The 24,540-nt window shown below is 33.3% G+C and overlaps 1 long non-coding RNA gene across 1 annotated transcript; it reads right to left on the bottom strand.

The window, feature by feature from the left end:
• Positions 1-2,362: 2,362 nt before the first annotated feature.
• On the bottom strand, positions 2,363-17,759 carry LOC135949420 (uncharacterized). Its single transcript, XR_010575867.1, has 3 exons — positions 15,954-17,759; positions 15,633-15,869; positions 2,363-2,507 (listed from the first exon to the last, which is right to left on the bottom strand). It is a non-coding gene; the product is annotated as an uncharacterized LOC135949420 (long non-coding RNA).
• Between the last annotated feature and the right edge of the window lie 6,781 nt (positions 17,760-24,540).

Below are 24,540 nucleotides of genomic sequence, written 5' to 3'. Positions count from 1 at the left end.
GGTCGTGATCTAATAATTGCTTTACATACTTTTATAACTATATTTAAATAAACTATATTACTTTTAAGACTAAATAAATAAAAGCGCGAGTTTTATTCTACAAGGTCACAACACTTTACTTATCAAAAAATATAAGTTTGCTACTTTTTGGAAATTCGAACCCTTAAGGGATAAAAATTGTTTTTATTTTTCGTACTTTTTCATAAAATATGTTTTTCTATAATTTGACATTGACATACGAATATTTTATTAAGAGCTCCCACCACGATATAGACATTTATTTAAATAAAATTTTACCATGGGGATAAAAAAGGTACCAAAAAGGGGATAAAATGGGGAAAATACATTTGATTTGAAATTATTAAGCCAATTTTGATAATTTTTTTAAAGTTGGTTCCTGGATTCATACAAAAATTAACTAACAGGGTGTTATTTGGAACTCGAGTACCAAGGTGTATATTGGGCCAAATCCGGGTAAACATTTTGGCACTTTTTTAAAGCATATTTATTCTTGGGCACATTAACACAGATTTTAATATTTTGAGACATGCCTGTAGCATAAACAATTTTGGCAAAATGGAATATTTTTAAATTTCAAACGTGACGGGTGTTCAAGGAAGAAAAGGGAAATTGGTACTTTTCTCCTAATGGTACTTTTTAACATTTTAAATTATTTCAGTTATCGATATTAAAGTTAGCTGATATGTATCTGAGTGAAGTTAGTGTTAGGAATAGGGGATTATATTTAGGTACCAAAATGTGTGAATTGAACTATAGATACTTTTTTGTTCTTCTAATGCTACTTTTTTGAAATTTCTATAACAATGTACTTAGAAACATGAAATGAAACATATATGGTCCTAAGTGAGTGAGAATTCTAGGGGGAGACTTTTTGGTACTTTTTCCTAATTGGAATGTTACTTTTTGTAATTTGTTCACCAATGAACCTAGAATCAGGAAATAAAGCTTATATGAACCCGAGTGACTGGAAACCACAAGTGTATACTTTTTTGTACTTTGTCTATATTCTAATGGTACTTTTTTGAATTTTCTATAACAATGGACTTAGAAACACCAAATTAAACACAAATCTCCTAAGTGAGTGAGAAGTCTAGGGGGAGACTTTTTGGTACTTTTTCTTTATTCAAATGGTACTTTTTGTAATTTCTTCATCAATGAACATAGAAACATGAAATAAAGGTTATATGGGCCCGAGTGATGGGCAACTACAAGTGGGTGCTTTTTGGTACTTTTTCTATATTCTAATGGTACTTTTTGAATTTTCTATAATATAATGGACCTAGAAATATGAAATTAAGCGTATATGGTCCTAAGTGATTGAAAATTCAAGCGGATACCTCATGGTACTTTTGTTTATTCTAATGGTACTTTTTTTAATTTTCTATAGCAATGGACTTAAAAACATGAAATTAAGCATACATGGTCCTAAGTGAGTTAGAATTCTAGGGGGAGACTGTTTGGTACTTTTTATATATTCTAATGGTACTTTTTTGAATTTCCTATAATAATGGACCTAGAGTTTCCAAAAAATCTAAGAATTTCAAAACCGCTGTTTCGGTTTTATAAAATTAAAAACCGATCGGTTTCGGTTTTGTGATAATTTATTAAATATTAAGTATTATAGAAACAAAATTAGTTGATAATATAGGAAATGATATACAAATCTAAAATTCAAACTTGACGGGTTATGGTTTAGTGAATGCGAATTTAAAAGTGATAATCAATGGTACTTTTTGAATATTTTATAATAATAAACATAAAAATTTAAAATTAGGAACACATTTTTCTATAATAATGGACCCAGAAATATGAAATTAGACATTTACAAATAGATTCACAAAATGAGACTCGATAGTACTATTTCTTTCTTCTAATTGGGGTGGCGAAGCGCACCGGGTCAGCTAGTTATAAATAAAGAAATAAACAATAAGAAATAAATAAAATACAATTTCCCAACAAATTTAAATAAAATTTAAAAAAGTACCTTATGTTCTAATAAATTGTTCGTTATACGAAAATCGTAATTTTTTAATTGTTCGAATAATTATTCGTAAGATATTATTCGATTAATCGAACGATCATTACTCGAATGAATACCTTATAATTTCAATTAATGATAGATGATTGTTTAGCAACTGCCAGCTCTATCAAAAAATTTAAGTTTAAAGACTACTTATAGTTTAATTCAAAATATTTTAGAATAATATTTGTTGTTATTTTGTAAATAATCTAAAAAATGAATTTTAACACAGATCTTTTTTATAAATGTTCAATTAATAAACATAAAATTTTTATTTATAATTTAATTTGAAATATGTATTTGTTTAAAAAACCTAAATTTGTTTGTATAATTTATCTAATAGAGATTGAGTATAAATGTACAAAGAGGTAAAGGAACAATCCGCAAAGTAATCACCCGATAAATTGCGATGACTAAGACCTTGATGGGAGTAAAGGCTAATTGAGCTGCAACACATCCATCAAAACTAAAACAAATAAATATTTTTGATATTAATTAATTTTTATGTAGTCATTTATTGCTTCATACACATTTGAATCTAACTACATCTTCATTTGCAGTTTTTTAAATATCGCTAATATTGTATTTTGATTTTATCTTAAAATTTGTATCAAAATGTAACAAAACATATTAGGATATTTACTACAGCATCTCATGTTACTAGCCATAATGAAATAATATAAAATAAATTAATAATAAACATTTTTATTTTTGAGGCTTTAGCTGCCAATTATAGAAAAATAGACCCTTACCTAACCGAAATATTGATTGTTTAAGAATAAGTAAATGAATCACCAATTATAGCTGCAAATTTAGTGCAAACTCATAAATATCATAAATACTTGGTCAAAAAAATGGAAAATTACTGTTAACGCAGACAAATCAGCCCATGTTTTATTTAGCTTAAGAAGAGGTGACTGTCCAATGTTGATGCTAGATAATACAGCAATCCCTAATAGGGGGGTCAGACGGCATGTATTGCTTGTGTATTGGGACATGTATTCGATACATATGGAATTCCATGTGTATGTCAAAATTCACGTTATACATACGATTCATAATTTCCACGTTCAAACGTTGCATGTGATATAACCTCTATTAGTTTATATGTTTGTTGTTTTTAACAATATATTTATTTAAAACATTTTTAAATAACAATAAATATATTTAATGCAATGAAACTTATTTTGTTATGATTTTTCTTTACTCTTTCTTGTTTTGTTTTTTTTATTTTGCACTCTCACAGTGTTGTATTTCAAAATACAACACTGTTATACACACGAAAATAGAACATGCTCTAATTGCCAAAAATGTCACGAGTAATACACATGTATTTTACATACACAAAGTTTCATATGGATCACACGGTATGTATATGTTTACATGTGGAAAAATGTCCCAATACATGGCACAAAACACAAGCAATACATGCCGTCTGACCCCCCTTTAACAAAGACTGCATTAAGTATCTTGGTATACATTTAGATCGTCGATTAACATGGAAACAACACATAAAGTCTAAAAGACAACAATTAAACATCAAAAACAGAACTCTATACTGGTTACTAGGTGCTAAATCGAAACTTAACATTGAAAACAAACTTAAACTATATAAAGCTATTTTAAAACCTGTCTGGACATATGGAATTGAACTCTGGGGAACTGCTAGTAATTCCAATCTTGAAATAATTCAAAGATACCAATCAAAAACTCTTAGGTTAATTGCTCAAGCACCATGGTACATTACCAACGAAGCCATACATAGCGATCTTGGAATACCCACAATAAAGGATGTGATAAGAACACACAGCGACAGATATTTATCTAGATTGGACAACCATGTCAATACGTTAGCTATTTGTTTACTAGATGACACAGACGAAATAAAAAGACAAGAGATACCATGTCTTAGACCTACCATTTCGAAGATAACGACTGACATTTTAATTCTTTCTAAGTATTTTCATTCTTTTTTTTTTTTTTGTCATCTTATAGTTTTCTTTGTATATATATGTATTTATTTACCATACTATAATGTCAATATTGCTAACAATATTTTCAATTATGAATAATGCTAATTTTATTGTAAATATATATGAATGTAATTAATGGTAATGTTATAATTTGTTATTAATTTCTTTGTATTTCTGTTATTATTTTGTTATTTAATTACTGTAAAAAAGAAGATGAATCTGAACTTATATTTGTACTTATTAGAGTACATCTATTAATGTCAATTTATATTTTTCATCAAAATTGCTTATTATCTTAAGATAGATTGTAATTTAAATAAATATATATATAAAAAAAAGAATAAGTAGTTTTTTCTTATAATTTTAAAAAATAATTAATACGAAAAGAATATAAACAGATATATTTTGATATTTTAAAAAAATTGTTGCTGTGTTTCAAACAAAAAAGTTCTAAATTAATAACACTATTTGAACTATGTTTATTTTTTTGTCATAAAATAATACTTTTTTTTTTTTAAACACAACAACAACTATTATAATATATTATGACAATATGACTAATAGCAGACATTGTGAATACCCCAACAAAAAAAGTATTATTTTGATTTGAGCCTTTATTCAAGTTAAAAATAATCAAAAAGTTTTATTTAAATTTGGTTGTATTTTTAGTTGATACTAGGGTTCCTAATTTCCCGGACTTTTTTCTTTCCCGGGAGGAAATTAAAAAATCTTTTCATTCATTGCTAAACATTACAAAAGGTACATCAATAAATGTAGCCATCATGTATTTTTTATTAGACATGGTAAAAAGTCGAAAATAGTCGAAGTGTCGATTTAAATAAAGTAGCAAGTTCGAAAAGTCGACATTTTAAAAATAGTAAAAAGTCGAAAAGTAGAGTTTTGTTTCAACTATAGAACACTAATTGCCTTGATATATTTAATTTTTATTGGAAAAGGCGTATCAATAAATGTAGTAACCAGGGCACACTTAGAAAGGTGACTGAGATGAAACAGCTGATTATTTTTTTATTCAGTTTGAATTGTCAATTCACTTGTGGTTATTGTGGCGAAAAATACAACAAACCCAAAAGCAAAAACAACAACAGACAACTTTGACAGTTCACCTACTTTTTAACAAAAACAAAGTACCTGTTGTTTTTGTATTGTTGTAGTGATGCAGTCACCTTTCTAATAGGGGGGTCAGACGGCATGTATTGCTTGTGTATTGGGACATGTATTCGATACATATGGAATTCCATGTGTATGGCAAATTCACGTTATACATACGATTCATAATTTCCACGTTCAAACGTACATATGTAATTGCATGTGACATAACCTCTATTAGTTTATATGTTTGTGGTTTTTAACAATATATTTATTTAAAACATTTTAAAATCACAATACATATATTTAATGCAATGAAATTTATTTTGTTATGATTTTTCTTTACTATTTTTTGTTTTGTTTTTTTATTTTGCACTCACACAGTGTTGTATTTCAAAATACAACACTGTTATACACACGAAAATAGAACATGCTCTAATTGCAAAAAATTTCACGAGTAATACACATGTATTTTACATACACATATGGATCACACTGTATGTACATGTTTACATATGGAAAAATGTCCCAATACATGGCACAAAACACAAGCAATACATGCCGTCTGACCCCTCTTTAAGATATGGTAAAAAGTTGACAATATTCGAAAAGTCGAAAAAACTAGATTTAAATAAAAAAGTCGAAAGATCGAAAAGTCGACTTTTTGCTTCAACTATAATCCTACTAACACTTTTGTTTTCTATTAGTATTTCGAGAACTTCGAAAAACATAACAAACAGGGACTAAATATTTTTAATATTTTAAAACATAAAATATTAAAAAGGGCCAAAATAGTATATTGAGTGAAATTTTGAAGAAATAGTTTTTTGACAACTTTGTTCAACAAAAAACTATAGACGAAAAAACTGAATATGCAAAATGTGGGTATTATTGTCCACTATAACAGGCCATTGGCCAAACCCTTTTAGAAGTCCTAAATTTGGCCCCAGGGCCAAAAGAGTATATTAAGTGACATTTTGAAAAAAATGTTTTTTTGACAACTTTGTTCAACAAAAAACTATAGACGAAAAAACTGAATATGCCAAAATGTAGGTATTATTGTCCACTATAACAAGCCATTGGCCAAACCCGGTCAGAAGTCCTAAATTTGGCCCCAGGGCCAAAAGAGTATATTGAGTGAAATTTTGAAGAAATAGTTTTTTGACAACTTTGTTCAACAAAAAACTATAGACGAAAAAACTGAATATGCCAAAATGTAGGTATTATTGTCCTTTAAAACAAGCAATTGGCCGAAGCCGGTCAGAAGTCCTAAATTTGGGTGAAATTTTGAAGAAATAGATTTTTGACAACTTTGTTCAACAAAAAACTATAGACAAAAAAACTGAAGATGCCAAAATGTAGGTACTGTTGTCCTTTATAACAAGCAATTGGCCAAAGCCGGTCAGAAGTCCTAAATTTGGCCCTAGGGCCAAAAGAGGTATATTAAGTGATATTTTGAAAAAAATAGTTTTTTGACAACTTTGTTCAACAAAAAACTATAGACGAAAAAACTGAATATGCCAAAATGTAGGTATTGTTGTCCACTATAACTGGCCATTGGTTAAACCCGGTAAGAAGTCCTAAATTTGGCCCCAGGGCCAAAAGAGTGTATTCAGTAAAGTTTTTGAAATCTTTGTTCAACAAAAACCTATAAATAAATATAAATTAAATAGAAATAAAGAAATGTAAATCTTTTTATATTATTTATTTTAATTTAATAAATATTTGAATAAATGTTTTTTTCACTTTATCTCTTTTATTTATGTGCTGTTTTTCTATAGCGAACGAGTACTTTGAGTGGAAATTTAACATGTGTTTTGTTATTGTAACAAAAACAAAATACATGTAAAACGTCCTCTCAAATCACTCGTTCGCTATAGAAAAACAGCACATTAGTTTGTTAACTAGTTTGTTAACTCAAAAATCCTCTCCCATATATTAAAAAGAAGAAGAACAACACATACACTGCACATGATTAAATTTGAGGTGTTGCCATATAAATTACGTAAAATTATATGTACTAAGCATAAATAAACTTGGCTCCACTTCTGCAAAGCAAAAAACACTCATTTTTTGGCTGCACAAAGTCTGCAAGAGAGGATTTTTGTGTTACTCTCTTCAAATTGAGTGAAACCACCCAGCGGATTTTTTTCCCCATACATCTTCCAACTGAGACCAATGACAATGTAGATGCGACTAATCCAAAGTCTGTATTCAGTTTCCACTTACATTTACACAGCGATGGCCTAGGCCGTCATATGGGTCCAACTCTACCGACAATGTAAGCGAAAGTCGGATGGGTCCAACTCCACCTACATTGTAAGCGAAGGATGGGTCCAAATCCACTGACTTTTTTTAATCGTCTTAAATTTCTTTTAATGAAGCCGAACATTTCTTTTAATATAAAAAAACACACAACAACACTTACTATTTTTTAATTTGTAGGTACTTATTTATTTTATTTAATTAATTATTTATTTATTTTTAATGCCACAATCACGGTTAAACTACTTGTACTTTCAAAAACACTTGAACACAATATGAAATTTTACTTAGAAAGAATAGAAAAAAACAATGAAACAACAAAAAATAAATAACGGGAGAACGGCTGAACCAAAACAAACAACAAAACTATATTAACAATATGATACTACATTGCATAGCCATTCAATTCAGATGCAAGTACGATAACAACATTTTATTCAATTTTGTCTTGTTCTTTAATTCTAATATGTATTTATTTTACAATGGAATAGCAATAGGACTCATCTGAATCGGATGCTAGTTGTATACTCTTAACCAATTTTTCCTATTGACATAATAGTATACATTTGGATGTATTTTAAATTGTAATAACCTGCGGACTGCTGGGCAATTTAGTTTGATAAACTACTTTGTTATTTTCACGGCGATGCACTTTTTGTAGCAAAAGTAGTAATATGGGGATTTTCCTGAAGTTGCAACTTGAAAAAATAAAAAGTTTCGTTTAAACCAATTTACAAATTTTCTTCTCTTTTATAAAAATACAAACCACAAGTATACCTATTATTTTTTATATCGAAAGAAAATAAAAAAAATACAAAACAAAGAGTGCGTTGTTTACATGCATACATTTTGAATCGAAATATGTATATTTTGTTAATTTGTCTATTTTATTTTTTAAACTGTTTTTCACACGAACAGAAAATAAAGTACATAGTATTTAAAAACGCACAATTAATAAATAAGGGGGTGGTGTTGTGAGTAGAACGGCGACCAGCAAACGTGAGGCTTTCGGTTCAAATCCAGTGGGCTACGGCTTTAGGTAAATATTTTTACTAATAACATATCTATTAAGAAGTGTAACATATTTTTCTACTAACATATAATTAATAAAATTTTACCGGTAATTGCGTAATGGATTTCAATTTACTGTTACTGATTTTTTTCAGTATTCAGTAAAAATTTACTGAATACTGATTTTTTTTCAGTAATCAGTAAAAAATTACTGATTTTTTTTCAGTATTCAGTAAAAATTTACTGAATACTGAAAGTTTTTTCCGTAATCAGTAAAAATGTATTTTTACTGAAATTTTACTGGTACTGCAAAGTGCCCATCTATGTTATCTAAATATAAAATCATGCTTTGAATTATCATCAGACCACTCTCCAGTGGTACTTAAATACCAAACCGATTTACTTCTATACAATCAAAATAAATTTATATACAACAAGAAAACCTACTGGGATTGTTTCAGGGAAATCTTAGAGACAAAACTCGACACAAATATATCGCTAAAAACCGAAGAAAATTTGGACAATTCTATAGCTTTTTTATAGCTCTTCCAACTCTCATATCAGAAGAATTTAAATTAATGAAATAAAAAAAATTATAAAAACAACAGAAGATAATAAATCTCCTGGTTATGATCAGATCACCGGAATACTCCTAAAAGAATTGCCAAATAAGAAATTTATTTAATTCAATTATAGATATTAAATATTTTCCAAAAGTATGGAAAGTCGCTGAGATAATCGCTATTCCTAAACCAAACAAAGACGCCTGAAAAACATCTTACAGGCCAATTAGCCTCCTACCACTGCTGTCAAAGATCTTCGAAAAACTCTTCTATGAACGTATTGAACCTATTCTTCTAGAAAGACAACTCATCCCCAAACACCAATTTGGATTTAGGCGAAAGCACTCTACTATACAACAAATTCATCGAGTAACAAATAAAATATCGTCTGATATTGACACAAAAAACTTTTGCGTCGCAACATACCTCGACGTTGCAAAGGCGTTTGGCACAAAGGTCTTCTTCATAAACTAAAAAATCAATTACCAAACGATTTTTTCATAATACTACAAAGCTATCTGCAAAACCGAAGATTTTATGTTAAATATAAAGACGAGTATTCAAAAATACTTTCTATAAAAGCTGGAGTACCTCAAGGTAGTGTCCTCTGACCAATGCTTTACCTCCTGTTTACATCAGATATACCAACTCCTATAACAAATAACAACGTGATAGCAACATTTGCTGACGACACTGTGCAAAACCTACAACAACTGCTCAATAATACAATGAATTGGTTCCGTAGCTGGGGTATTTAAGTAAATAGTGATAAAATAGTTCAAGTAATCTACACTAATAGAAAGATAAACTTTCAACCTATTCAAATAAATACTCTACCAATTCTTTTGGATACAAAGGCGAAGTATCTTAGCATTATAATGGACTCAAAACTGAACTGGAAAGATCACATCATTCAAAAGAAAAAAGAAATAAAAAATAGGTTTAGACAATTATTTTGGTTGTTAGGGAGAGAATCTAAACTAACAACTCAAAACAAACAGCTTATATACAACACAATTATAGCGCCAATTTGGAAGTACGGCGTAGAAATATGGGGTACAGCTAGCACAACAAACTTAAAAATTATTCAACGAGTTCAATCTAAAATATTGCGAACTATTGTCAACGCAGAATGGTATATTAGAGATGAAGACATACATCGAGATCTAAACGTCAAAACAGTAAAAGAAATTATCCGTATCAGCAGCATTAAACATACAACTCGTTTAACACAACATTCCAACATGGAACTCAGGCAGTTGCCGGCAAACGAAACCCTGGCACCCAGAAGACTTAAACGGTATACACCTTCAGAACTAGCTGAGCGATACTAAGCAAGACAAATGCTGTGTATAATAAAAAAATGTATAAATTACTTATTCTAAAATTCGATTTAAGTTATCTTAGGTACTGATTTAAGATAATTAACACCCCACCTCTGTAAATTAAATTACTTATTGTCATTTTGTTGACAGGTGTAATAATAAAGGGAAATTAAAAAAAAATCCAATAATTGTACTAATAGTATCACTAAAAAAGTCTCCGTACAGTTGACCGTTTTAAGGCAAGGAACCCCAATATTAAAATTAATTGCATTTAATATGTGGTAGGTCCTCCTTTCTGAGCAATTGCAGCATTTAAATGGAATGGACCAGCTTTGTTGTTGTCAGGGAATGCAAAAATAAGCAAATTTCAATGGATAGAAATAAAATTATTATTTGCCTGCAAAATGAAGGAACAAGTCTAACTGAAATCAATAATATTGTAAAAAGACCACGCTCTTCCATTCAGTACGTTTTTCAACAGTGCAAAAAAACCGGAACAATGGCAAATAAACCAATAAATCACCGTCCAAGAAAACTAGACCACCACTTAGAGAGAAGAATTGTACGATTTGTAGAAGGTAATCCAAAAATTAGCGCCTGTGTAATTGCGGGAAACTTGAAAACTAGTGATGAATTAACGGTAAACCCCCAAACTGTAAGACACGCTCTTAAACTAAATGTATACAATGGTCGGGTAAGCCGTAAGAAGCCGCTTGTTCGAAAAGTGAACTTGAGAAAGAGATTGGATTACGCTATTGAGCATATTGATAAAGATTTTTTTTGAATCGAATTTTTTTTAGCGATGAAAGTAAATTTAATATTTTTGGTTCTAATGGAAGAAAAATGGTATGGAAAAAGTCAAATACTGAAATGGATCCGAAGCATTTGACGCTAACCGTAAAGCATGGAGGAGGTAACATAATTGGTTGGAATTGCATGGCTTCATCTGGGGTGGGAAATTCTATTTTTATTGAAAAGACGATGGATAAATATGCATACCTTAATATATTAAAAGAAAACTTAAAACAAAGTATTGCTTCCAATAAGACAACGATCCCAAACACACCTCTGGATTAGTAAAGGAATGTCTTATTTATTACGTTCCTAAGCAATTAAATCACCCAGCTGAGTCACCTGATCTCAACCCGATTGAGCATCAATGGAATCACTTGGAATGAAAGAATCGGCAGCACAATATATCGAGTAAAGATCAGCTAAAAGCCGTTATAATGGAAGAGTGGTATAAAGTAGATTTCCTAACAACAACAAAGCTGGTCCATTCCATGCACTGCCATTTAAATGCTGCAATTGCTCAGAAAGGAGGACCTACCACATATTAAATGCAATTAATTTTAATATTGGGGTTCCTTGCTTTAAAACGGTCAACTGTACGGAGACTTTTTTGGTGATACTTTTAGTTCAATTATTAAATTTATGTAAATTTTTATGTTTTTAATGAAAATGTTTGTATTTTTTTTGTTGATTTCTAGTTTATAAAATTTTTTATAAAATTAATTAAAAAAAAATTTAAATAAGTATTGAAAAGTGATCATAAATTGCTAGTTTATATTACAAGTATTTCTGTACGGAGACTTAATTGATTCAGTGTATTTTTTTATGTTCAAAATTTTAATTTAGAATTAGAAAATTATTTAAGAAAATTAAGGAATATAAGGAATAATTAAAAGTTTTCTTAATTGATGCAAATAACAAGAGCTAATATAGTAAATTTTAGCAAAAATAAGAAAATATAACGAAAAATATTAAAAATAAAATTAAATAAAATTTAAAAAATAATTGTCTTTTCAAAAGAAAGAGAAACAATCCTGAAATATAGGTTTAATTATTTTTATGAGAAATATATCAGATGATCAGATAACAACTAGATTTGCTTTTTAAGCACCTAACTATAAATTTCTACAAAATAATCAATATGAAATGGTAACAATATTAACAATAGTAAAAGTTTATGGTTTCATGTCTTTGGCGTGGTACGTACCCACACCTTTTCTGTCTATATCTTCGAGGACATAATAACAATTTCCTATCTTTTCTTTCACTCTGGCCTTGATATATTGAGGACTTAGCTTGGCGTTAAAATTTTGATCTGCCTTGCTTTGAGCAAAATTTCTCCTATATACCACTTGCCCTATTTTGAAATTTATCGGTCTTGTTCTTAAGTTATATTGTCTTACATTGACATCATAAGCGTTCTTAATACTTTGAGATATTGTATCTCGAAGTAACGCTAACTTGTCGTCATTTTTTACCTTAACATCAGCTTCTTCTAATGATTGAATATTTCTTAGCAGTTTATATGAGGTTGCATGAGTAATCATGTCAAAGCCATATAAAGCATGATAAGATGACATTCCTATACAGCTATGTATTGAATTACGAAGAGCGCAACTTATTGATGAAATATTCTCGTCCCACTCACGGTGACCCTTCTTTAACTATGCCCGAATTGCAGCAATTATAGATCTGTTGACCCTATCTGCGGCATTACTTTGTGGAGAGTACAAAGCTGTGTACTAGAGTGACAGCCGATTTTTTTTTTTTAGATTTCAAAGAGTGCCGTGTGGAATATTGTGACACTAGACCTAAATGTTAAGTGCTGAAAATTTGAGCCAAATCGGGCAACGATTTCTGGACGCGCATCGAGGTCAAAGTTCAGGGGCCTATTTCACTAAACTACAATTCTACAAGTTACAATTACAAGTCTAATTCTTACAAGTGCTTTTGAATTGTGTTTCATCAACATTTTCACAACACTTGTAAACTACAATTTCTACAATTACAAGTTCTTGTACATATATATTGTGATATTAATTTTACAATTCTTATTTTTTTACTCAAAATGCAAAAATATCATATAACAACGCAATATAACATATTTCAATAATATTTCTTATATAAAAAATATTTTTAAACCCGAACTTTTTTCATAAAAAAAAAATAAAAAACCAAAATTTTTTTTTTAAATTTAAAAAACAAAAAATTTTTTTTTAAAATTTAAAAAAAAAAATTAAAATAACAATTCGAAAAATATTTTTTTCCAAAAATGAAAAAAACAACTGGAAAAAAAATAAATTTTGTTTACCTAAAAAAATTTAAAATTTGTATTTTGAAGTATAATTTGGTGAAGAGTATATAAGATTCGGCATAGCCGAATATAGCTCTCTTACTTGTTTATACCCAATCTATCGAAAAATGTGCGAGGACTGATAAAAATAAATACTTTTGCAATTTTGGGTACTAATTTAGAATTGTCTATATATGTTTAGATTTCCAAAGTGGTTATTCCCAAAGGCAAAAAAAAAACAAGTAAGAAAGTATAGTCTGTGAAGCCCGACCATATGATACCAATACATCAATCGCCTTAAAATTAGGTGGCATAACTTCTGTATATATGAAACCTATTTAATAGTAAACAAAATAAATAAATAGTTACTTTAATATAGAAAGCCCCTAATTCGTGTTTTTTATAAGCCCAGATTTTTGATTATTTCGATAAATGGTCCAATCATATATCATATTTAACAACAAAATTCGGCTTAAAAAAAATTCGGCTTAATATTAAAAATTTTGGATTTTGTGTATATTTTAACTAATTTTTATAAAAAATAGTTAAAAATCAAATTTTATTTAAATTTATCATTCACTTGTAACTTGTAAAAATTTTTCTGAGGGTCTCCGTCGACCCTAAGCTTTTTTTCTACAATTCTACAAGTTTACAAGTTCAAATTTAGTTTAGTGAAACAAAACCACTTGTAGAAGTATGACTTGTAGACTAAAATTCACTTGTAGCTACAAACTTGTAATTGTATTTTGATGAAACGCAATTACTCACAAGTTCACAATTTTACAGGCAAAAACACTTGTAATTGTGAACTTGTAGCTTAGTGAAATAGGCCCCAGATTTATGCAAAATTATACTATTTATATGGAATAAATAGGTGAAACTCGTTAAATTTCTGCATTGTTTTCTAGAAATGTATAGATTTATTTATATTAATGAATATTACATTAAACAATTTTTTTTGGAAGTTAACCCTGCATCTCCTTTGGGTCAAAATGACCCAAAAACTGTATTATCGCCAAAATTCGGAAAAATACAAATTTTTCAGATATTTTAAAAATTTAGCTACTAAATAAATACTTTTTCAATTGAATGCAAAAGAATTGAAATGTGGACGTAATTATCGTTGTAATGAGATATAAATGACAAAATTTGGTTAAAAAATGTTAAAGTTATTACAAATTCGCCAGACCATTAACGTGTTTCAGGCCACTTGAACAAAAAATTTATGAAAAAAAATTAACATATTTCGAGAAAAATTAAAATAAAAGCTAATTTTTATTTAAAATATATCCGTATTTACTTGTGTATGAGTTTTTGTCTTCGTAGGATACCGTTAACCTATTCGCAGGTATGGCCAAAAAAAAATATTTTTTTTAACGGCTGTTTCAAATCTCCATTTTCAAATTTTTAAAAATTTTGTTAAACAAATTTCAGAATTTTTTGATCATCACATTGGGATTTATTGAGATCAAAAAAAGGGAATAAAAATATGAAAAAATTATGTCAATACCTCTTACAGTTTTTCCGTACCTGCGATTTAAATTTTGCGATTTTCAAGAAAAACTATTTTTTTGTCCATATTTAGGCGATTGAGCCCAATTTCCTTAATGTTATAAATTTTAAGTAAAACCTATTCATAATATTATAGTCCTTGTAATTTTAAATATGGTCTGAAAGTTTTACTAAAAACGGAAAACGATAACCTTAAATCGTGAAGGTCAAAGGTCAAATTTTTCAATATTTGGAATTTCTAAAGAAAAGATAGCGAAATGTTATATATTTTTGGGCTGATTTTAATGTACAGAGACCATTGGTATGATCACGAGATAAGGTCTTTTGTAGCCGAATAGTTTCCGGGAGATTATCAATGTTCTCGCAGTAGCTGCGCCAAGTTGATCTCTTAGATCTCCTGATTTCCCTATTGTATTCTGTAAGAGCCGTTTTGTAGGTGATCCAGTCACCTGTATGTTTGGCTCTGTTGAATAATCGTCTTGCCTCGAAAAAGTTCCCAGTTCGTATTCTTGGGATTACGAAATTTCGCTTCGTACGTCAAAGATCGTTCAATATCAAATATGATATATTGATGATCGGACATAGAAACATCATCAGAGACGTGCCAGTTAGTTATGGCATATGATAGGTTATTGCTAGATAATGTGAGATCTAAAACCTCCTGTCTAATAATATTCCTAAATGTGGGTTCATCACCCTTATTTGCTATAAATATATTATTCTTGCAAATGAATTCAAGTAAGAACTCACCCCGTTTGTTGATGTCACTACTTCCCCAAACCGTATGATGAGCATTAGCATCACAGCAGATGATCCATCCAAGGTTTCTGTTTTGGCAATATTCTACCAGTTTTGAAACTTCAAACGAAGGCGCTACTACATCATCACCTGGCAGGTAGGCAGAGGCAATAATTACCTCGTGCAGAGGCAATAATTACCTCGATGGGATAGTTGCCCGAATCGCTACGAGATCCCCAAGTAGGAATTCTGAAATTGGTAAATATATTATATTATTCCTGACAAAAAGTGCCGCTCTGGGCCTCAACACACTTGAGTTGTAAATGAGCTTACCATGATCACAATGGAGTCCTTTAATTACCCCTGAGTTGATCCATGGTTCCTGGATAAAACAGATGTCCAGGAGGTCTTTGGTGAACCTACGGCATAGCAAATTAGAGGCTGCCTTAGCGTGATGTAGGTTCACCTGTAGGCACTTCAAGTGCCTCTTGGCCTTACCTTACCTTACCGCGCCGCCATCTTCCTACAACGGTTGGTGCTGCGTAGTGCTGCTTCTTCAGCTGAGGCACTAAAGCCCTTTCGTGGCCTGTTACCATGGCTGCTCTTCCTTGACTCGGAACTTGGCTGTGAAATTAATACCTTTCTTCGAACTGGTTGGCTCAATAGAGGACCTTTTTTGGACAGTGATGTCCAGTTGGTCCTGACGAACCGTACCAGTTGAATTGGGTACGTCATCCTTTTGCGTTACGGGCTTGGTGCTTGTACCAGAACAGGAAGGTAGGTCTGTTTGCATAGTAGAACACTTGCTGTCCTCTTTGCTAGACACTACTTGTCCTGGTCTGCTACTCACTTTTGCCCTCGTGGGTAGGTCAGTCGCTCCCTGTTGGCGATTCGTGGGCCTTATGTGCACTGTGCCATACCCATAGCCAATATGGAACTCCTTTTCCTTAAGTTTGGAGGCCGATTTTGGGTCAATAGCAAAGGTAATTTCCGCTATACTACCCTTACTGACTCGATTCAGGACCTTCCAGAACTCAACCTAGGTCATCATTCTGGCCTTCAATAAGCGATAAGATTCTGCTGTTAGGTGTTTCAGGCGCTTCTGGGAAATATCCTACGAATTTTTCAGTCCTAGGCACCTCATCTTCCGATACAACCTTTATCGCAGCATCTTGCCATGGTTTCAGCGTAGGAACATGTTCCCTAATCCATTTTGCTGAATCGTTGCCTTTGCAGTTGAATACAAGCCAGCCAGGTTTAAAAGTACAGCCTGAAAATTGAGGTTTTATAGAGCCCTTTTTCAGCTCCACAATTTTATCTAGGACTGCTGCCTGTATAAGCTATAAGCGTATTCTGGAAGTCCGATTGTATTACACCCAACCGTACGATTTGAGTCACATCACTATACGAGGGTAGAGTAGTTTTAATTGTGTTTGTGTCTTTGGTAAGATTTATGCCATCTGCAGTTGCACTAGCTACTCTCTTAGGGGGATTTGGTTTTTCGGGAGTTGACCCGTCTGACCTACCTCTCTTTCTGGGGATCTTAAGGTCACGTAGCTCATTACGAACTTCCTTCATCGGCCTTAGGCATATTATTCGTGCCTCCTCGATGTCCATGCCTTGCTCAATATATAGCCTAAGACGTTTTCGTGCAGCCCCACATAATTTAGGTCTGTTATTTACACTCTTTGTCTGGTGCTCAGTAGCAACGGTATCTGCGGATGTAGAGGGTGGCGTGTTTGGCGTTGAATCCAGTAACGTGTCTTCTTCATCCGTAGGGATATATGACCCAGTTGATTCGGGACATAAGTCCCCCAACGCTGAGTTATCATCCATTTTATCCATTGGAGTATTAGGAACATGAGATCCTTCAACGGGTTCAGTTAGTTCCATAGCGACCTGTTCTGATTTATCCAAATTTTTTATATTGATTAATTTATTGTCCACCTGTAAAGAAATAAAAATTAATGGGGAGAGAACAGAACATCATACAACAGAGCCCCTTGTTGTCGATGGGCAAAAATACAACCGGACAATGCCCTTGTCCGGAGGCCACCGTTAGGAGACACACTAACGTAGTGCCATTCATCCCATGGACACGGTACAGATTACGGGCTTTTTTCGAGCGTCCGCTCTAGATCCGCCATGTTCTGCTTTTTCAACAACAGAGGCACCTCATGTAGGGTGCGGCCTTAAGCCGCGCATGAACGGTCATTGGATTCAGATGAGGCTTAGGCAATGTCAACAGATTAGCTATGTTGCGCATTCCGGACCCTGCAGCATACGCTGCTTGCCTCCTATTTTATTATAAAAATTGCGCATACGCACCGTAGATCTATTGTATTTCTTAGCTAATTTTTTTTCTGTGCCATGCTCGTTAAAAATTCTAAATCTTGCACAGACATAATCTTTTAATTTCTCATGAAAAAGACGGATTTTAAATAATCCCCTATCTGTATTATTAACTAAACTTAAACTATAATTATTATCATTGTTCAAAATTTTAACATTTTCTAAATTATTAAATTTTTGTTCAAAAGTTTCTGTATTATTAAATTAAAATTTTGGTTTATTATAATTTTCATTTCTTATTTTATGGTTTATATCATTAGTTAGTTCAATTTCGATTCTAAGCGGTGGTATAAACCCTGATAGTTTTTTGTATTCTTAGCACATCTTACACATTGTGGTTTGTATACGATTTTGAGCCCACATCCGTAACAAAAAATTTGTCTATCTTTGAGACACATGTCACACATATGTAATTTTTGCCCACGATTTCAACATTTCACTATTCTATCCGCTTTAGCCTCAATTGAATTAACTTCAAAATAAATAGTTTCCCATTCTAAATTGTCTACTAATTCATTATTTGCCTCATACCTATTATTGGATTCAATCGCTGCTACTCTACGCTGTGGTATCGATTAGCTCTAGGGTATCGATTAGCGTTATTTCTACGAAAAGATTCTTAGCAATTTCTCACGTTTTCGGCAAAGTTGTTTCAAATGTCCTATCGATTTCATTGATGGCGTCATAAAATACCTCAAAACTTTCAAATGGTTTTTGCTTTCGACTGTGTAGTTTTTTTCGAATGTCATAGGTAGTTCTAAAATATCGATATTGTTTCTTGAATTCTACACAAAAAATTTCCCATACTATTCTAGGAACAGTTTTACGGTACCTCAAATACCAGGTTTTTGCTTTCCCAGGCATCAAAACATGTAAATTCTTTACTACGCTATCATCAAAGTTTCCCCTAAATGTTTCCTTAACTAAACACTTGATCCTATACAAAAACTCTTCACAAGAAAGACCATCCGACGACCCATAAAACTTTACGTTCCAGCTTTGAATTATGGTGGTTACCTTATCCGGATTCATTCTTAGTCTATTTTCAACATAATCAGAACCTAAATGTTGGCTTTGTAATTGATCATTTTGGGTGAAAACGTCTGAATTAATTTATTGGCTTTGTGCTTGCCATGGGCTTAGATTAAGCCGAGTAAGCATTTATTGTACTGTAGACTCTATCATATGAGTCATTCGATTGGTTTTGTTACGTATCTGTCTACCTCTATTAGAACGATTTGTTGTATTGTGTGTGGTGTTATGTATATTTTGAGAAGTATTAATATCATTCAAAGAAGTATTAATTTCTTGTTGTGATTCTTCATCAGTAATATCAACTTCACCCACTTTAGGTGCTGCATTTGTCGTATTATCCTTATGTAACCTACTAGACCTTGTATGATATATCATAACTGCAGATCCACGACCTCTACCACGATATGATGAAATTTTAGTTTTTTCCACTTGTTTAGCCCCAACCTGAACTAAATCTCTTTCATAACATAGCTTTCAACAATTTGGACATTCATTGTTTTCGCCTAACCATTTCGATAAGCATTCTTGATGGAAAGAATGTTTACATTAGTTGAAACACAAATGCTTAAGTTCACCATGTCTTTTTCACATAAAGAACAACCTAGACCTAAAGAAGTTTCAGTGGCAAGAGGAGTATCCTCTGTGCTTCTTGCTACCGCCATTTTGCTATAAAAAATTCTAACAATCTAAAATAAAATTCAATCGGTAATTCAATCAAAATAATTAAACAAAATAAGTTATGCAAACAATACTAATGAAAAAAGGTAATAAAAAGTAGAAAAATTAGTTTTCCAAGTAAAAATATAATTTCTGAAATACTGAAATGTTCTATTATGAATTAGCTAATAGTAATTATCAAATCAAATTTTGTTGTTATATAAAGAGATTTATTCTCAATAATAAAAAAAATATAAATTTATATCAAAATAATATAATATAATTAGTCGAGAAACAGATTTCGTTGAATATAAAAGAATTTATATAAATTCTAATATTTTGCTAGGAATAATGTTCATAATAAAAAAAAAAAAAATTTGGGCTATTACATTTAGAACAAATTGAATCAAATCAATCCATTAAAATTTTAAACTAGGAATCATTAACCGGATTGGAATTCGCCGTATACAGCAACAAACCAATATTCCAGGAGAAATTATATTTAATTAAAAATTATTTTGAACTATCTTATTCAATAATTCTCGGTATAATTAAAACTTTATTTTTAGAAAAAATTATAGAAAGTAAAGTAACTTCTAATATCCAAACGGTCGTAAATACCCGTACAAATCCACGACAGATAACGAATTCCCGAAAGGTTTCGCAGGGTACTGCGAACAAGATTTTGGGTACCCAAGCTACACCTCTCCCTGCCAGTAAAGGAACTGCGAACAAGTTTTCGGGTTCCCAAGCTGTGCCTCCTGCCCAACAGGGCGATAAAAACCCCACAAGGCACGTAACACCAGCTAGAAAGGCTTTTTTGAGACGGCGAGCCGCCGAGAAAATTATCGACCGGTTAGGCAACAAACCTGCCGAGTCAATTTCAGCTGATGATTTATCATCAATAAACTGGGCAAGGTACATCCTAGCTGACCTGCAGAATTGACAAATCCTTCAGCGAGGTGGCAAAAGGTCATCTTGTTCGGGCTGTAATCGATCGGAGTGACTCTGACTGCTCCATATCTCATGCAAATTGGGATATGGTGCGCAGAAAGCTGATGGGAGTGTTCTGGCGAGTTCTCAAAGAGAACCCCGGACCCCCCCTCAGTGAGATGATGCCGGCTGGTATCGCGGTCGGGTTAAATTGATGGCATGTTCAAAACGAGCGATCTGCTATGCTTTTTAAGCAGGCTGTCGCTCTGTTGGACGGCCTTTGGGAAGGAGCTAGACTGGACGTGGTCTCTGTTGATGAGATACCACGCCGGCATAGGTCCACAGCCCGTGTTCCCGACGAACCGGCGAAACCGGAGGAAGTCCTGGAACTTCTTCGGATCGGAAATCCTGACATCCCTACACATGATTGGATGGTTGCCAGGGTCTCCGAATCCGAAGGGGGATACAGGAGGATAACGGTCATTATGAACCAGGAGTCCTTGGCGCCTCTTCGGAAAAATCTAGGAAAGCTCTACTACGGTTTCGAGTCGATCTTTCTTAGAGTTTACCGAGGGGATGATAAGGGAAACCTGTAGCTCGTTTCTGTATTTTTCGCATCGGAAAACTTCTCACATGAAGTGTGAAACAAAAAATTCCATCGTTTCTCGATGTGCGAGAAAAAAGTGTTTCTGTATTTGAATGCGAAAACAGACAACACAGATTCTGTTCTTACTGGAATATTTCCAGTAATTAAGTGTCAAATGCAAGACAAACGTCAACGAAAGAAAGAAATTATAATAAAACCAAAACAGTGAAAGGCTAAAACAAATAAAAATGCCAAAATATAACAATTGTGTTTTATTGATTGTCATCATTTAAATATAAAACAAAAAGTATAGTGGTGCGCTTATAACTGCTGAATTTAAAAAAATAATTTTGAAACACATTTTTGTGTACTAACATAATAATTATTTTATTTAAACTCTGTGCTACTTACATATTCGGCTGATTTGGGTTCCATATTTATACATACGAAGTTAAAAATATCTATATTTTTTAAAATTTAGTTTTTCTCACACCAATTTCAAATATGACTTGTTTTGACAGTTCTTGTGAGAATCTTTTCGCAAAATATTGTTACAGAAACACTTTTTCGCACATCCTTCCAATAATTGCTGGAAGGATGTGCAAGATAATTCTCGCAAACTCAAGATACAGAAACACTTGTGCGAGAAAAAACATATTTTGTTTCATTTTACACTGTTTTTGTTGCAATTCAATCGTTTCATGCGGAAAGTTTTTCGAATTTTTTGGGCCATTGGACGATGTAGTTGACGAGGACACCCTCTTGAACTCGAGTCCCGCAGACCAAGAAGACGTCAACGTCACAATTGTACGCAAACACGGAGATGGTGAAGGTAACTCAAATTAACCTTCACCACTCCAAAGCAGCTTCGGCTGCCCTGCTCCTCCGGATGTCTGAGAGAGGGGAGGAGCTCGCACTCATCCAAGAACCCTGGATCCATCGAGATGGGGTTCGCGAACTAGGTGCCAAAGGCCATAAGTTACTATACATGAAAGGCTCAGGTAACATTAGATCATGTATAGTAGCTAGCAATAAACTCAATATCTTCATTCTTTCTGATTACAGCGATGAAGATACTGTGGTAGCGGCCTGGGAAACTGGTGTAGGAACTATACTAGTTATCTTAAGCTACATGGCACATGACCACAGCGAACCACCACCAAACCGCAAGGTTCCCGACATAATTGAAAGGGCAAGAGCTGAGAATCTGCCGGTTATTATTGGAGCTGATGCCAATGCACATCATATTATATGGGGTAGCTCGGATACCAACGCAAGGGGTAAGTCAATTTTCAAATTCATTCTTTGCAATAACATAGACATAGTCAACACTGGTTCAGAACCAACCTTTGTAGTTACTAACAGAAGGGAGGTTCTTGATTTAACGCTAGTTAGTTCTAGGCACTCAGATCTTATCAGTGGATGGAGAGTTTCGAATGACTGTCCATTCTCTGATCATATGTACATAGACTTCGTTATTGAAGTTCGTGAAAAGGGGGCTATGCCCATCCGAAACAGGAGAAGGACTGACTGGGTTGGGCAACATGCTATTCTCTCACGCCTTCTCCCTGACCCTCCGATCATTAGAGATCGAAATGATATTAAAATTGCGGTCAACAAACTGACAATTGCGTTTGACAGAGCGATATCAGATACGTGCGGACCTATCATCTGCAGAGGTAGGAAAAAACCACCTTGGTGGACTTCCGAGATTGCGAACACTCGCAGAGAGTGTGGCAAACTTTTCAATGAGGCCAAAGGACTGGGCAACTGGTCTGCTTGCAAGTCCTCTGTTAACAAATTTAAGAACCTGGTATGAAACGCTAAGCGCAAATCCTGGAGGTCCTTCTGTGGCGTGGAAGGTTCCTCTGAGACGAGTCGCTTGCGCAGGATCTTGTCATCTTCGGCCGCTGTCCCGAGTTACATACAGACATCGAGCGACAGCTGGACTACTAGCGGAAAGGAAACCCTAGAGGTTTTGGTGGACGCTCATTTCCCTGGCAGTGTTCCCCTATCTGAGGGTAACACTGCGGTATCTTCTGCTGGGCCTTTTGAAGTCACAATTCTCATAAATGAGGAGAGACTGAAATGGGCCCTGCGTAGCTTCGACCCATATAAATCTCCGGGTCCTGATGGAATCATTCCGGCGGATTTGCAACGGAATGAGGATTTAATCATTCCCTGGTTGACTCGTATATACTCGGCCTGCTTAACTTGGTCATATATTCCGGAGTCGTGGACCAGATGTATTGTAGCCTTCATTCCCAAGGGAGGGAAGGCATCTCATACTAGACCAAAGGACTTTAGGCCTATTAGTCTATCTGTAGTGTATGGGCTGGTGTGTCTGTCAAACATCTGTTTGTTCATTGAACAAACAGAAAACAAAATAAACACAAAGAAACAAGGTGGCCAGATTGCCGGCGGCGCTGGTATGCTCGCGTTTGCCTGGCTGGGAACTCGCCGGAGGGGGTGGGTTATCTCCTGGCAACAACATCAGCCAGGAGAAGAAATTGTTCGGTAGATAGGTACGCAGGGAAATAAAGGAAAGAGAAAAGGGAAAAAGGACAAGAGAAACTACTTTGAGCCCCTTTAACTTAAATATACTTTTGCTGGTATGATTTTTGTGATAGTGTGTGTTTTCGATCCGGATTGCTGGCAAGGACTACCCCCTCCGGCGAGTTCCCAGCCAGGCAAACGCGAGCATACCAGCGCCGCCGGCAATCTGGCCACCTTGTTTCTTTGTGTTTATTTTGTTTTCTGTTTGTTCAATGAACAAACAGATGTTTGACAGACACACCAGCCCATACACTACATAAATGGCGCCCAACGTGGGGACCGAAGTAGGTCCATAGCCTAATCTAGTTAGTCCTTAATGCTATTTAGTCAAGACTACGTAAGTCCTGTTAGGTCATAACAAGAGTCCCTAACTGCAGCGACGTCGTCAGACAAATAGTTATTTATTTTTTTTTCCTTTTCGTTTTTTTTTTACTTTACAATAGATGGGAATCTATCATCGTGCATGGCTAATATGGTGCACACCAACGTAAGTCCCGAACATCTGGACAATCTAGTCTGGTTCGCGTTGCGACGTTTGGTGTGTACGCTATAGTCATGCGGGATGATAGATTCTTCAGCCTGTTCTTTCCAAGCAACTTGAGGCTCTCGTGTTAGCTTTCTGTAGCAAAAGCGAGAATGCTCAAGTTGGGAGGAAAGAATAGCATAGGCAGCCACCCTTAATAGATACAATTATTAGTATTTGTTTTATTTAAACTCACGTTTTGTCTGCGGTAAAATAGATAGGGTAGTCCTAGGCGTACTGGGTTTTCAACACCAATCTTCTAGATGCCCCTTGAAATT

This window comes from Calliphora vicina, chromosome 1 (genome assembly GCF_958450345.1).
Source record: "Calliphora vicina chromosome 1, idCalVici1.1, whole genome shotgun sequence".
Classification (NCBI taxonomy): domain Eukaryota; kingdom Metazoa; phylum Arthropoda; class Insecta; order Diptera; family Calliphoridae; genus Calliphora; species Calliphora vicina.
This window is presented reverse-complemented; position numbering and strand designations above follow the sequence as displayed.